This window comes from Schistocerca cancellata, chromosome 1, assembly GCF_023864275.1.
Source record: "Schistocerca cancellata isolate TAMUIC-IGC-003103 chromosome 1, iqSchCanc2.1, whole genome shotgun sequence".
NCBI classification, from domain to species: Eukaryota; Metazoa; Arthropoda; class Insecta; order Orthoptera; family Acrididae; genus Schistocerca; species Schistocerca cancellata.
Genome location: NC_064626.1, coordinates 279,086,422 through 279,098,559, shown reverse-complemented (window position 1 = coordinate 279,098,559; position 12,138 = coordinate 279,086,422).

Below are 12,138 nucleotides of genomic sequence, written 5' to 3'. Positions count from 1 at the left end.
TACAGCGAGCGCCACTACTGCCAGCTAAATAAAAGATTCAAACTACTGAAGGCACTAACTACTGATAGGCATAGTTAGCAAATGAAAGATTTTGATAGAGAACAAACAATGTATTTACCTTAATAGTGTTGAAAAATCATAATATACATAGCAGTTCATAATATCCAGTATAACAAATTTCAAAACTCCGCCATCTCTCTCCCCACATCCACCACTGCTGGCGGCTCACCTCCAACTGCGCAACGCTACGCGCTGTTCACATCCAACTGCCGCTGCCCAACACTGCAATGGCAGACAACAATGCAAACTAGCCACAGACTGCACACAGCACAGCCAGTGATTCTCATACAGAGCGCTACGTAACGTTGCCAATAAGAAAACATAAACAGCCTACTTACACCTTTAATAATTGGCCTTCAGACGTCTTTAAATTAACATTGTTGCTTTTCAAGAGTTAGATTTTTGGTTCTTCCGCCTAATTATAGAAATTACTTAACGTGAGGCCTCCTGCCTTGTAAATGTTCTTTTTGGCTTCTGGATTTTGAGTTAATTACTTTTAGCCGTTTGTTTTAATTGAAGGGGTTGTGCCCTTGCGGCATAAGATAGTGTGGCGTATTCAGCCGATAACTAAGTTCAAGAATTTCTACTGTAATGTTTGGTCAAATAAATAAAGTTATATGTGTTCGAGTGTAACTAACAGCCGCTCATTTTGGCCCCTTTCCACAATTCCAACTACCTGTCCTGTCCTGCCGGTTTAGCAGGGCGTTTCAAAAGGAAGCAAGATTAATGAAAAATCAGGACACTTTCATAGGATTTGTCGACCTGAATAAGCGTTCGACAATGTGAAATAGTGCAAGATATTGGAAATTCTGAGAAAAATAGCGTAAGCTATGGGGAAAGACATGTAATAGGGTACCACATGTACAAGATCTAAGAGGAAATAGTAAGAGTGAACAGTCAAGACAGAGTGCTCGGGTTAAGAAGGGTGTAAGACAAGGATGTAGTCTTTCGCCCCTACTGTTCAATCTCTACATCGAAGAAGCCACGATGCAAATAAATAAAACATTCAGGAGTGGAATTAAAGTTCAAGGTAAAAGAACATCAGTGTTACGATTCGTTGATATCATTGCTTTTCTTAGTGAAAGTAAAGAGAAATTAAATGATCTGATGAACTGAATGAACACTTTAATGAGTACAGAATATGGACTGAGAATAAATAGAAGAAAGACGAAACTAATAAGAAGCAGCAGAAATGAGAACAGCGAGAAATTTAACATCAAAGTTGATGGTCACGATATAGATGAAGTTATGGAATTCTGCTACCTAGGCAGCAAAATAACCAACGACGAACAGAGCAACGAGGACATCAAAAGCAGACTAGCACTAGCCTAAAAAGAATTCCAAGCCAGGAGAAGTCTCCTAGTATCAAACACAGGCCTTAATTTGAGGAAGAGTATATACAGTATGTTTGGAGCACAGCATAATATGGTAGTGAAACATGGACTGTGAGAAAACCGGGATAGAAGAGAATCGAATAATTTGAGATGTGCTGCTACGGACGAATTCTGGAAATTGAGTGGACTGGTAGGTTAAGGAATGAGGAGGTTCTGCGCAGAATCCGAGAGGAAAGTAATATGTGTAAACACTGACAAAGAGGAGGGACAGGATGATAAGAGATCTGTTGAGACGTTAGGGAACGACTTCCATAGTGCTAGAAGGTTCTGTAGAGGGCAAAACCTGTAGAAGAAGACAGATATTGGATTACAGATATTGGAATGCGTCCAGCAAATATTTGAGGACGTAGTTTGTAAGTGCTATTCCGAGATGAAGAGAATCGCACCGGAGAGGATTTCGTTGCGTGCCGCATCAACCCAGTCAGATGACTGGTGAAAAAAAAACTGATACTCCGCGTACTGAGTTGATCTCAGCAAACGACACCTATTTACGTCACATGACAGTCAACTTGTGACGTATGCGCCAAGCCCTTCCTTTGTCTTTATCCTCAAAGGCACTACGGGCTGTTTCACGAAGTTCTGCCGTTCGTTCGGCAGTGCGAGACCTTTACACTACTAGAGATGCAGTGTGCAGGCACTACTAGCCCTAAGAAATCACCTGATGGTATAGCGTAACGTGCAGCGTGCTAGCTAGCGGGAGCGGGACAAGGAAATGATCCGCGTCTGGATCAAATCCGCGCATCTGTGGTCTGGTGTACCAATCATCATGCTTGTGGCTCTTTGGCGGATTATCACGCTCGTTTAGTCAAGTACAGCTCTGGTTTCCCAGTTCTGTCACAGAAAAGGTGATATGTAAAGAGCTAATATACGATAAAAAAATTTGAACTACATGATTGATTAATTCCCTCGCTCAATTTACCTTGATCACTGTAGCGTCAGGAATGGCATCCTTCCATAAAGTTAAATAATAAAATAAAAATTGTCAAACCCTGTGCTATCGGACGTAGTATTGGATGGGATAGACTTTGTGGAAAGAGAGAGGTTGAGCATTAATGCTATGCCAAATTCGGAAATAGGTAATTGATAGAAGTAATAGAAAAGACGCAGACGAACAGAATTTACTTAAGTCGCCTTTGTTGCGTTACCAACTGGGCAGAGGAAATTGATTCTTATTGTATTCATTTTCTTTCTTTCTTTTCAAGATTTAACCTGAAATTGTTCATTTATACAGTACAATCATGATTTTGGCTCTATAGCCCTTCTCAAGTGCATTTTGAACTGAAAATTAATTCAGTCCAGGGTATAGGAACAAGAAGTCATTACAAGTTTTGGAAACATTAATCACACGTTAAAATGAATCTGACCTATGTATGACATGTCATCGTTGAGAAACTAAGTTCTGCTCTTATAGACAAGTTCTTGTATTAGAGGATATCAGTACATATCGAGGTTACATAATTACGGCTGACGGTGGGTACAGTAAATAACAATTAACACACAGTATGGCTTATTTAAGAGGCAATGCAAAACAGTGGCAGATATCGTAGCAAAGCTGCCCTACTGAGTGGGCCACAAGGCCTTTAGATTAACAGAGCTATTACTAAGTAAGGGAAGGTGGATATTTACTTGGCTAAATACTTAACATGTCCTTATAGTTAATGTTTACAACAGCCGTTTACGTGGATACATTGTAATATTCCATACTCGCATTATAAATATATCCATTTTAGATGCACAATAAAATTTTCTTGCCTAAAGGATCGAGTGTCTGCTACATTATAAAATCGTAATTCACTGACTGATCAAGAATTACATAAAAGGTATCATACCTTCCACGACCGACTCGGAAACTGAAGGATCCTGAGCAAGAACTTGCTCAGTGACATTCTCCTCATTTGCCTGAAATACGAAAGTCCCCGCAATAGAACGAGACTCTTCGGCAGAGGGGAATAGAATGGCAAAGTGAGGATACAGATGACAGGCTACAATGGTTATTGAGAGGGGGAGGAGAGCACAGTTGATGGTGAGTGGGAGGTGTCTGGGTGGATGGGGGATGGAAGACATTTGGAAGTGGCCATGGACGGAGTAGATGGAGGGACAGACGGTGATACATCAGTGAGTTATATTATGTACTCGACCATATACTTCATTATTAGATGATTGTATCCTAAATTCGTATTAACATAGTCCCACTACTAAAAATTTATGAAGACCTGAACCATACATAGTAAGTTTTGTGGTATATAAGTACTCTATATTATGTACCTGAACCAAATGCTGCTGTATTATTACATGAACATTATTAATTACAAATTACTGTAGCCCAACTTCATGAACCATGTGATGCTCTGAACCATAATAATATTCCGTTTTCAAAGTGACGTACACTATGTGATCAAAAGTATCCTGAAACCTGGCAGGAAATGACTTACAAGTGCATCGCGCACTCCATCAGTAATGCTGGAATTCAGAATGGTGATGGCCCACCCTTAGCCATGATGATAGCTTCCACTCTCGCCGGCATACGTTCAACCAGGTGCTGGAAGGTTTCTTGGGGAATAGCAGCCGATTCTTCACGAAGTGCTGCACTGAGGAGACGTATCGATGTTCTATAGGATTCAGGTCATGCCAGTCCATTACAGGGATATTACTGTCGTGTAACCATTCCACCACACATCGTGCATTATTTACAGGTGCTCGATCGTGGTGAATGATTCAATCGACACCCCGGATCTGCTCTTCAACAGTGGGAAGCAAGAAGGTGATTAAAAGTCAATGTAGGCCTGTGCTGTGATAGTGCCACACAAAACAACAAGGGGTTCAAGCTCCCTCCATGAAAAACACGACGCACCATAACACCAACGCCTCCGAATTTTACTGTTGGCACTATACACGCTGGCAGGTAACCTTCACCGGGCATTCGCCATACCCACAGCCTGCCATCAGATCGCCACACTGTGTACCGTGATTCGTCACTCCACACAACGTTTTTCCTCTGTTCAATCGTCCAATATTTACGCTCCTTACTCCAAGCGAACCGTCGTTTGGCATTTACCGGCGTGATGTGTGGCTTGATCATGGAATCCAAGTTTCCTCACTTCCTGCCTAACCATCATAGTACTTACAGTGGATCTTCATGCAGTTCGGAATTCCTGTTTGATGGACTGGATAGATGTCTGCCTGTTACTCATTACGACCCTCTTGAAATGTCGGTGGTCTCTGTCAGCCAACAGACGAGGTCGGCCTGTACGCTTTTGTGCTTGCGAGTCCCTTCATGTTTCCACATCTCTATGTGAGCGTGACATTGATCTGAGATGTACCCTTTACCCTGCGGCTCCTGCAAGATGCAATTTCCACCCCCACACTACTACAGGAGTCAGACAGACGCTCCTAACGTTCTAAAGAGAAATGCCTGAAAAACTTTCAGCAATAAATATCTTCTGGAGTCGTCCGCTGTAAGGAAATGACACAAAAATTCACAAAATTTCTTACATAACTAGTGGGATAATGAGTACTGGAGTAGTGCTAGTTAGTGTAAGAAAAACATGAAACTGGCGAAAGTTATTATTAATTTTTTTTATTTTTTTTATTTATTTATTTTTTTTTTTTAATTCTGAGGTATCACAATGGCACTTTTGGTTATGAACTTAACACGTTATTTCCAGGTTCTTTTCGGAATGTGAAGTTACCTCTCAAGGATAGGATTCACTAATGAAATTTCTGTACACAGTTTAAGATTGTTATTGACTTGGCAGTATGGCTGAGAACCGCGCCTACTCAACTTGAATAATTATCCGTTAGAATGTTGCTAGGTACGGTCGAGGCTGTCGCGTGTGAAATGCAGTGAAGTGTACTGTTGTGCAGGAAATATTGTGCTCGCAAGAGCTGTAGCGTACAATACCGTAAGCTGTCTGCGCCGCTCGTTGCTGACAAGTAAGATAACTCTCGTTCTATCCGGATTCACCTTCGCCAATCATACTCTCCCTACGCCTTGATGAAGTAAAAAAAAAAAAAAAGTTCAAATGTGTGTGAAATCTTATGGGACTTAACTGCTAAGGTCATAGTCCCTAAGCTTACACACTACTTAACCTAAATTATCCTAAGGACAAACACACACACCCATGCCCGAGGGAGGACTCGAACCTCCGCCGGGACCAGCCGCACAGTCCATGACTGCAGCGCCCTAGACCGCTCGGCTAATCGCGCGCGGCTGATAAAGTCAAGGATTCCTATTCGCCCCTAGTCTAACTATTCGCGTGGTACACCGGTCAGATAACCAGTCTACCGCGATGCCACTCATAATTCGCTCACACCGCATAATAAGTGTGGCGGCCAACACAGTGAACAACACCTAATCGCAAGGACTCAATATAGAGTCGCACTTCGATTCGCTCTCGAACTAAAAGCTCCTGTGACCGTCGTGTCTAGAATGTATGTGTGTACGCCAGCTTCGAGTATTTCAACCACGGTGCGCACTTGCGATTTATTAGTTATTTGCATATCGTTTAAATGAATTCATACAACATTGACTTTATCTTATCGAGTTGGGGTTCGAATGAAGCGTCTTGATGTGCGGAATATGATTGTGAGGGCGGAATATGTAAGCAATGAAGGTCAGGAGACCACGACGTCTTACATACCTCCCTCCTTCTGACAAAATTTTTGTCTGGGGTTTGTCAAGGACGAGGAAAACATTGACAAAGTCAGGGAAAAATTTTCTTTTAGATTTTGTATGTTTTAATTCTACAATTTAAGTTTTTTTTTTTGTTTTTTGTTAAAGGCAAATATAGACTTACGAAGGTTGTTATTCTTTGTTGTTGCCAGTACGTGTCTCTGCTTTTATTTTCATTTCCATAAATTGTTTTTACAATATTAATTTTTGTAAACTCGTAAGTGTACAGTGTATTACGTCTTGGTGTGGTTATCTCTTTTCTTCAGTTAGGCTTTGCGTAAATGTTCGCAAAAGCTCTGTTGTGTGACTTTGTTTTATTTATTTAGGCATTATTTGTATCACTGTTTTAAGAGTGAAGAAGTTTTTCCTCTTAATTCTATCCTCGGTATTATTACCCCAAAAAGGTGTTTTTGAATGTTACGTAAAGAAGAAAAATCCTGCATAAATCCTTTTCTAATTTTACATATAAAAGAAATAAATAGACTTTCCATGAGTTTGTGAGATTATATAACTATACTAACTAAGTTTCTTTATAAAATGTTTTAAGGTATCTATAATTTACTTTTACAAAAAAGGAAAAAAAATTGTTTTTACAAATATATTATTTTCTTAACTCTACATTCGTATTTTATCAATTTTTTTGTTTTTGCTGCGTCAGTTTCTGTGCTCGACGATCCCCACTGAAATACTGGAAGGCGTCAACTCATTTCTATGGGTGTCACAAATCATGAGAGAATCACTCTAACATGCGATTCCGGGTCTTACTTGTTGACATTGCCATCATGGAGTGGCACTTTTAACCGATGATGATGGCTGTGGTTGACTGCATAAACAGTGATGATTTGGTACTCCTTTGCTGTCACACCTGGGACGGTATGGCAGTTTGATGACTGCAGTTGACTACCGACGATCGTCACCCAACATTGTGCTGTGACGCCTTGGTACTTCACACCTGGTTCGGTATGGCAATTTGATGATGTGATTGGGAGAATACTGTTCATTTTGCTGAATTTATTTCTAGATAATGTTGGTTGGTACTAGTTAATATTCTGTTTGCCATTCGCTTGTGTTTGTTTGACGATTCTAGGTTTATTTTTGGAGTGGTGGTTGTAGTAGTTGCCATGCCTCAAAGTTCATGGAAAGACGTTTGCAGCAATTTGCTTTGTACGATCGGAGAGAAAGGTATCTTGCTGTCTTCTGCCCTTCTTCATCTTGCATCTTCTGCTCTTCTCTCCTTTCTTGCATTCTTCTGTTCTTCTTGGGCTAGGAATATGTGAATTTTAGTGTAGGAGTGACATAGGATTTGTAGGATCTGACTGCCTTTCCAAATGTTTCATGATGAGTTTGTAGACCTTAGTAATTTTTTGTACCTTAATTGTCGTCTCGTCGTATTATGATTATCCCCACGCTCTTCCATTGTGTAGCAGTGTCGTGACATATGAAATGTTCGCGCTGCGTGTTGTCCTCCCGAAGTACAACCTGGTTTCAACCTGCATTTCCAGTGTGGCGTTGGTCTTCATGTTGTTTTCATTGCCCTAAATGCTTTCTCAACATGACTGTACCCTCTCCGTCGCTATCTCGAAGCATCTGGTGTTAAGGGAGCTGGTGATTGGTGTTGGTGGCGAGTCCCTCTGACGCGTAGAAATATTTACAATTTTTCTTTTACATATATTTGTTACTTATAAAAAAAACTCCGATTTTATATAATGCAAAAATTTTCTGTCAGTGGCAAAAATTATTGTGTATATATATATATATATATATATATATATATATGATTTCTTTATACTAATTATGTCCTACCACTTCTTGATTCTTTTAATTGTTGTGTACCATTCACTGTTTGTATGCATGTTGTAGTGTACTTGATACTACAAGAGATTGTTAGTGTGTATTGTGTCTATCCTTCTTTTATTTAATGTGTTATTTTGTTGATCTATTAATTTGACTTTTACTTAGTGGTTAGTATAAGACAGAGGGGACGTTAGTTTGCCTAACCTCTTCCGCATTTTTCAATTCAATCTTTACGTTTTGCAGTATTCGGTGGCCTAACTTCTACATCTGGTTTCTCTTTGGTGTGTTGTTCTTGTCTCTGTAGACCGTAATTTCCTCTGTAGTTATTCGCGCCCTGGTCTCACCAGTTGCTGTTTCTAACATCGTGACCTCTTTCAAAGTACCCTTGACCGTTGGCATTTTGATTCCTAAACCCATATCCTCCACTGTATGAGTGTCCATTGCCGTTCCTGTTTCGGTAGCAATTATTCTGGTTATAGTTTCTATGCCAGTTGTCTCCATAGTCTGTTAAATTGCCTGAAATTATTGGTGTTAGGATTACGATTATTATTATTACAATATTCGTTCCTAGTCCTCTCTCTTTGCTGTTCCCTTTCCTTTCTTTTTCTTTCACCTCGTCTTCTTTAAACATAAATTCAAGTTCCCTTAAAACCTCTTTGAATTCTTTGGTATTTTCATTTTTCCTACTGTCGGCTGCTGATACTTTACCGGTAATTTCATTCTACATAGACGTATCAGCTCTCCGTTACTGTATGGTTTGTCTAGGCATTGATTCTTTTTGTCCATTCTATCAAAGAATTTTACCACGCTTTTCTCTCCTGAGTTTTCATAAGGTGTCATCTGAAGTAACTCGTATTTAATTTTGTTTTGCGCCTTCTTAGACCAAAATCTTTCGAGAAATGCTGTTCTGAAATGTAGGTAAGACGTTAAGGTAGCCGCGATCTTTTGCATCACCTCTGCTACTGACCGTGACATGTGTGCACAAATGAAGTCAAGTTTGTGAGCTACGCTCCAGTGGTTTGGTAAGCCTACTTGAAACTGATCGATGAATGTGCGTGCATGCAAGCTACCGCCTTCTTCCTTGAAATGTTGAAATTTTCTAACTGTAAGGAAGTGGTCTGTATCATATCTACTCATAAATCTGGTATGTGGCTGATTCATGGACTCAAATAATCTGTCACTGCTTGTGCCGTCGTGTTTATTCTCTGGTAATCTACTGCCTGTTTGCCTATTCTCAATTTCCTAACTCATATCCGCGTCATATCGTATCATTGGTGAACAGAAGTGTGTTCGTATAATACCTGTGCTGCTATTATGTTGTGTCACTGGATTTACTGGTTCAGTTACCTGTCTTTCGATTGGTATCGGCTGAAGGTAAGTGTTTTTCTAGATACTGTGCCTGGTCCTGTGGCATGTCATGTATTACTTTAATCGGGGTTTTCTGTTTCGATTTCTGCGCGAGTGTTATGTCTAGCCTTGGTTCTACTTGAACTTTCTTAGATGGCGCGTGCTCATGTACTGAATTAATGCTTAACGCGTTGTTGTTTCGCTACAGGTGTAATCGGTCTCGATCTTTTCTTCGATAGTTTGTATCAACTCTGTTCGAAGCTTTTCAAACTGATCTTTGTTTTTAAGTTGTATTTTGTTGATCCCCTGATCATATTTTTTCAGTGCAACCTTTGCGACCTTGCATTGAATTGCTTATTCTTCCGAATTTTGTATTGCTGTTCGAGTGGCTTTTTTCGTAAAACGTTCCACCTTTTTATCAACGTTTACGATGTCCAGTTGGGCCTTGTCCACGTCAGTGCGTAATTGCAGCTGACCTTGTGTTAGTACCTGAATTCTTTCTCTAGATTCTTTCACGTCTTTGTTTATCTGAGTGATATGACTATCAATTCTGGCGATCCCTTCTTCCATCTGGATTTTAACCTGTTGGATCTGTGTCTTAATAGCCTGATTATTCTGTTTCAATTCCTGATACTGTTTTGTCATCTGTGTACTCTGTTTCGTTATCTGTCTGTTAATATTATTAATATCCTGATTCTGTTTCGTCATACTAGTGTTCATTTTTTGTAATATCTCCATGATCGCCTCCTGTCCTGTAACACTACCTTCTGCTGAACTATGTATTCTCTATCTATTGTTTTCTATTCGGTCAGTTACGTCGTTTACTGGGCTACGCTGTGGCGTTTCTATGTTTGATAACTGCAATAACCCGTTCTGTCTGTGTTGAGGACTAGTTACGTTTGTCATTGAACCATTACGTGGCGCAAACAACTCCGCATTCTGCCCTCTCTGTTGTGTATGTCTTGTGTTTGCAGGTACAGTTGCGTCTGTTTCGGAACCTTTTCGTGGCGCTCGTAACTCCGCAAAATCCTGTATCTGTTTTTGGGGCATATTTAGAATGTGTACGATAGGTTCGACGTATTATAAATGTTCCCCCTCTTCCTCACTCTCTACTTATCTTTGAACGTTAGCTAACTGCCGGTTCATTGTCTGTATTGACGCGTATTCTGTCCCTGAATATGCGGCAAACAAACGCGTTTCCTGTGCTCGTTTCGCTTCTAATCTTTGGCATTTCCTACGTGGGCTGTCTATTTATGGCTCAGTATGTGCCCTACCTGGAATTTCATATTCTGGAAATTCGATGCTCTCGTATTCGCATCTGTCTGATCTGTCAAAGTTTCATCCCAGTCTAACTGAGCCTGCTGATTCTGCAGCTCCCCGCCTGTCCTATTCTCTCTGTCAGCCAACAGACGAGGTCTGCCTGTACGCTTTTGTGCTTGAGAGTCCCTTCATGTTTTCACATCACTATGTAAGCATGACATTGATCTGAGATGTACCCTTTACCCTGTCGCTCCTGCAAGTTGCAATTTCCAGCCCCACACTCTTACAGAAGTCAGACAAACGCTCCTAACGTTCTAAAGAGAAATGCCTGAAAAATTCTCAGCAATAATTGTCTTCTTGAGTCGTCCGCTGTAAGGAAATGACACAAAAATTCACAAAATTTCTTACGTAACTAATGGGATACTTGAGTACTGGAGTTGTGCTAGTTAGTGTAAGAAAACCATGAAACTGACGAAAGTTATTATTATTACTTTTTTTTTTTTTTTTTTTTTGCAAAAATTCTGAGGTATCACAATGGCACTTTTGGTTATGAACTTAACACGTTATTTCCAGGTTCTTTTCGGAATGTGAAGTTACCTCTCAAGGATAGGATTCGCTAATGAAATTTCTGTACAAAGTTAAAGATTGTTGTTGACTTGGCAGAATGGCTGAGAATCGCACCTACTCAACTTGAATAATTAACCGTTAGAATGTTGGTAGGTACGCTCGAGGCTGTCATGTGTGAAATGCAGTGAAGTGTACTGTTGTGCAGGAAATATTGGGCTCACAAGAGCTGTAGCGCACAATACCGTAAGCTGTCTGCACCGCTCGCGGCTGACAAGTAAGATAACTCTCGTTCTATCCGGATTGACCTTCGCCAATCAAACTCTCCCTACACCTTGATGAAGTCAAGGACTCCTATTCGCCCCTAGTCTAACTATTGGCGTGGTACACTGGTCAGATAACCAGTCCACTGCGATGCCACTCAAAAATCGCTCGCAGGCGTTTAACTACAACTTTGTCCGTACACACCGCACAATAAGTGTGACGGCCAACACAGTGAACAACGCTTAATCGCAGGGACTCAATATAGAGTCGCACTTCCATTCGCTCTCGACAGAGGTGCTCTCCCAGTGAAGTACTGAGGAGAGACTTGTTCCTCACTCTTTGAGTACACTTACGAGCGCGCACGCTCTCGTTACGTGTCCTCGCTCCAAGAGCGACAATGGAACGGCCCCTCTCCACGCCAGATGTGAAGGGGTATATCTTTCGGTCTCTTCCATTACTCCTTCAGCTCAAGGCGTCAGAAATATCGTCTGCCAACCAGCATTGCTCTTCCAAAAACGGGAAAATGGCGGTTAGTTTAAGGCGACCAATTCGGAAATCTGTAGTATCAGCGTTTGGCCTTTGCAGTCTCCCTGTTAAAATCTCTGAAGCTGCATACTATGCTTAAAGAATGCGTAGGCTGGCCGCTCACACACAATGTAGCGGAATTTGCTTTTAAGCTTAACACGGGGTCGTCCTTTCACTCGGGCAAACGCTGTCTGCTCTACGGGCGGTCACCGCCTGACGTAGATGGTTTGGGACTGGCCTCCTGGCGCGCGGTTGCCT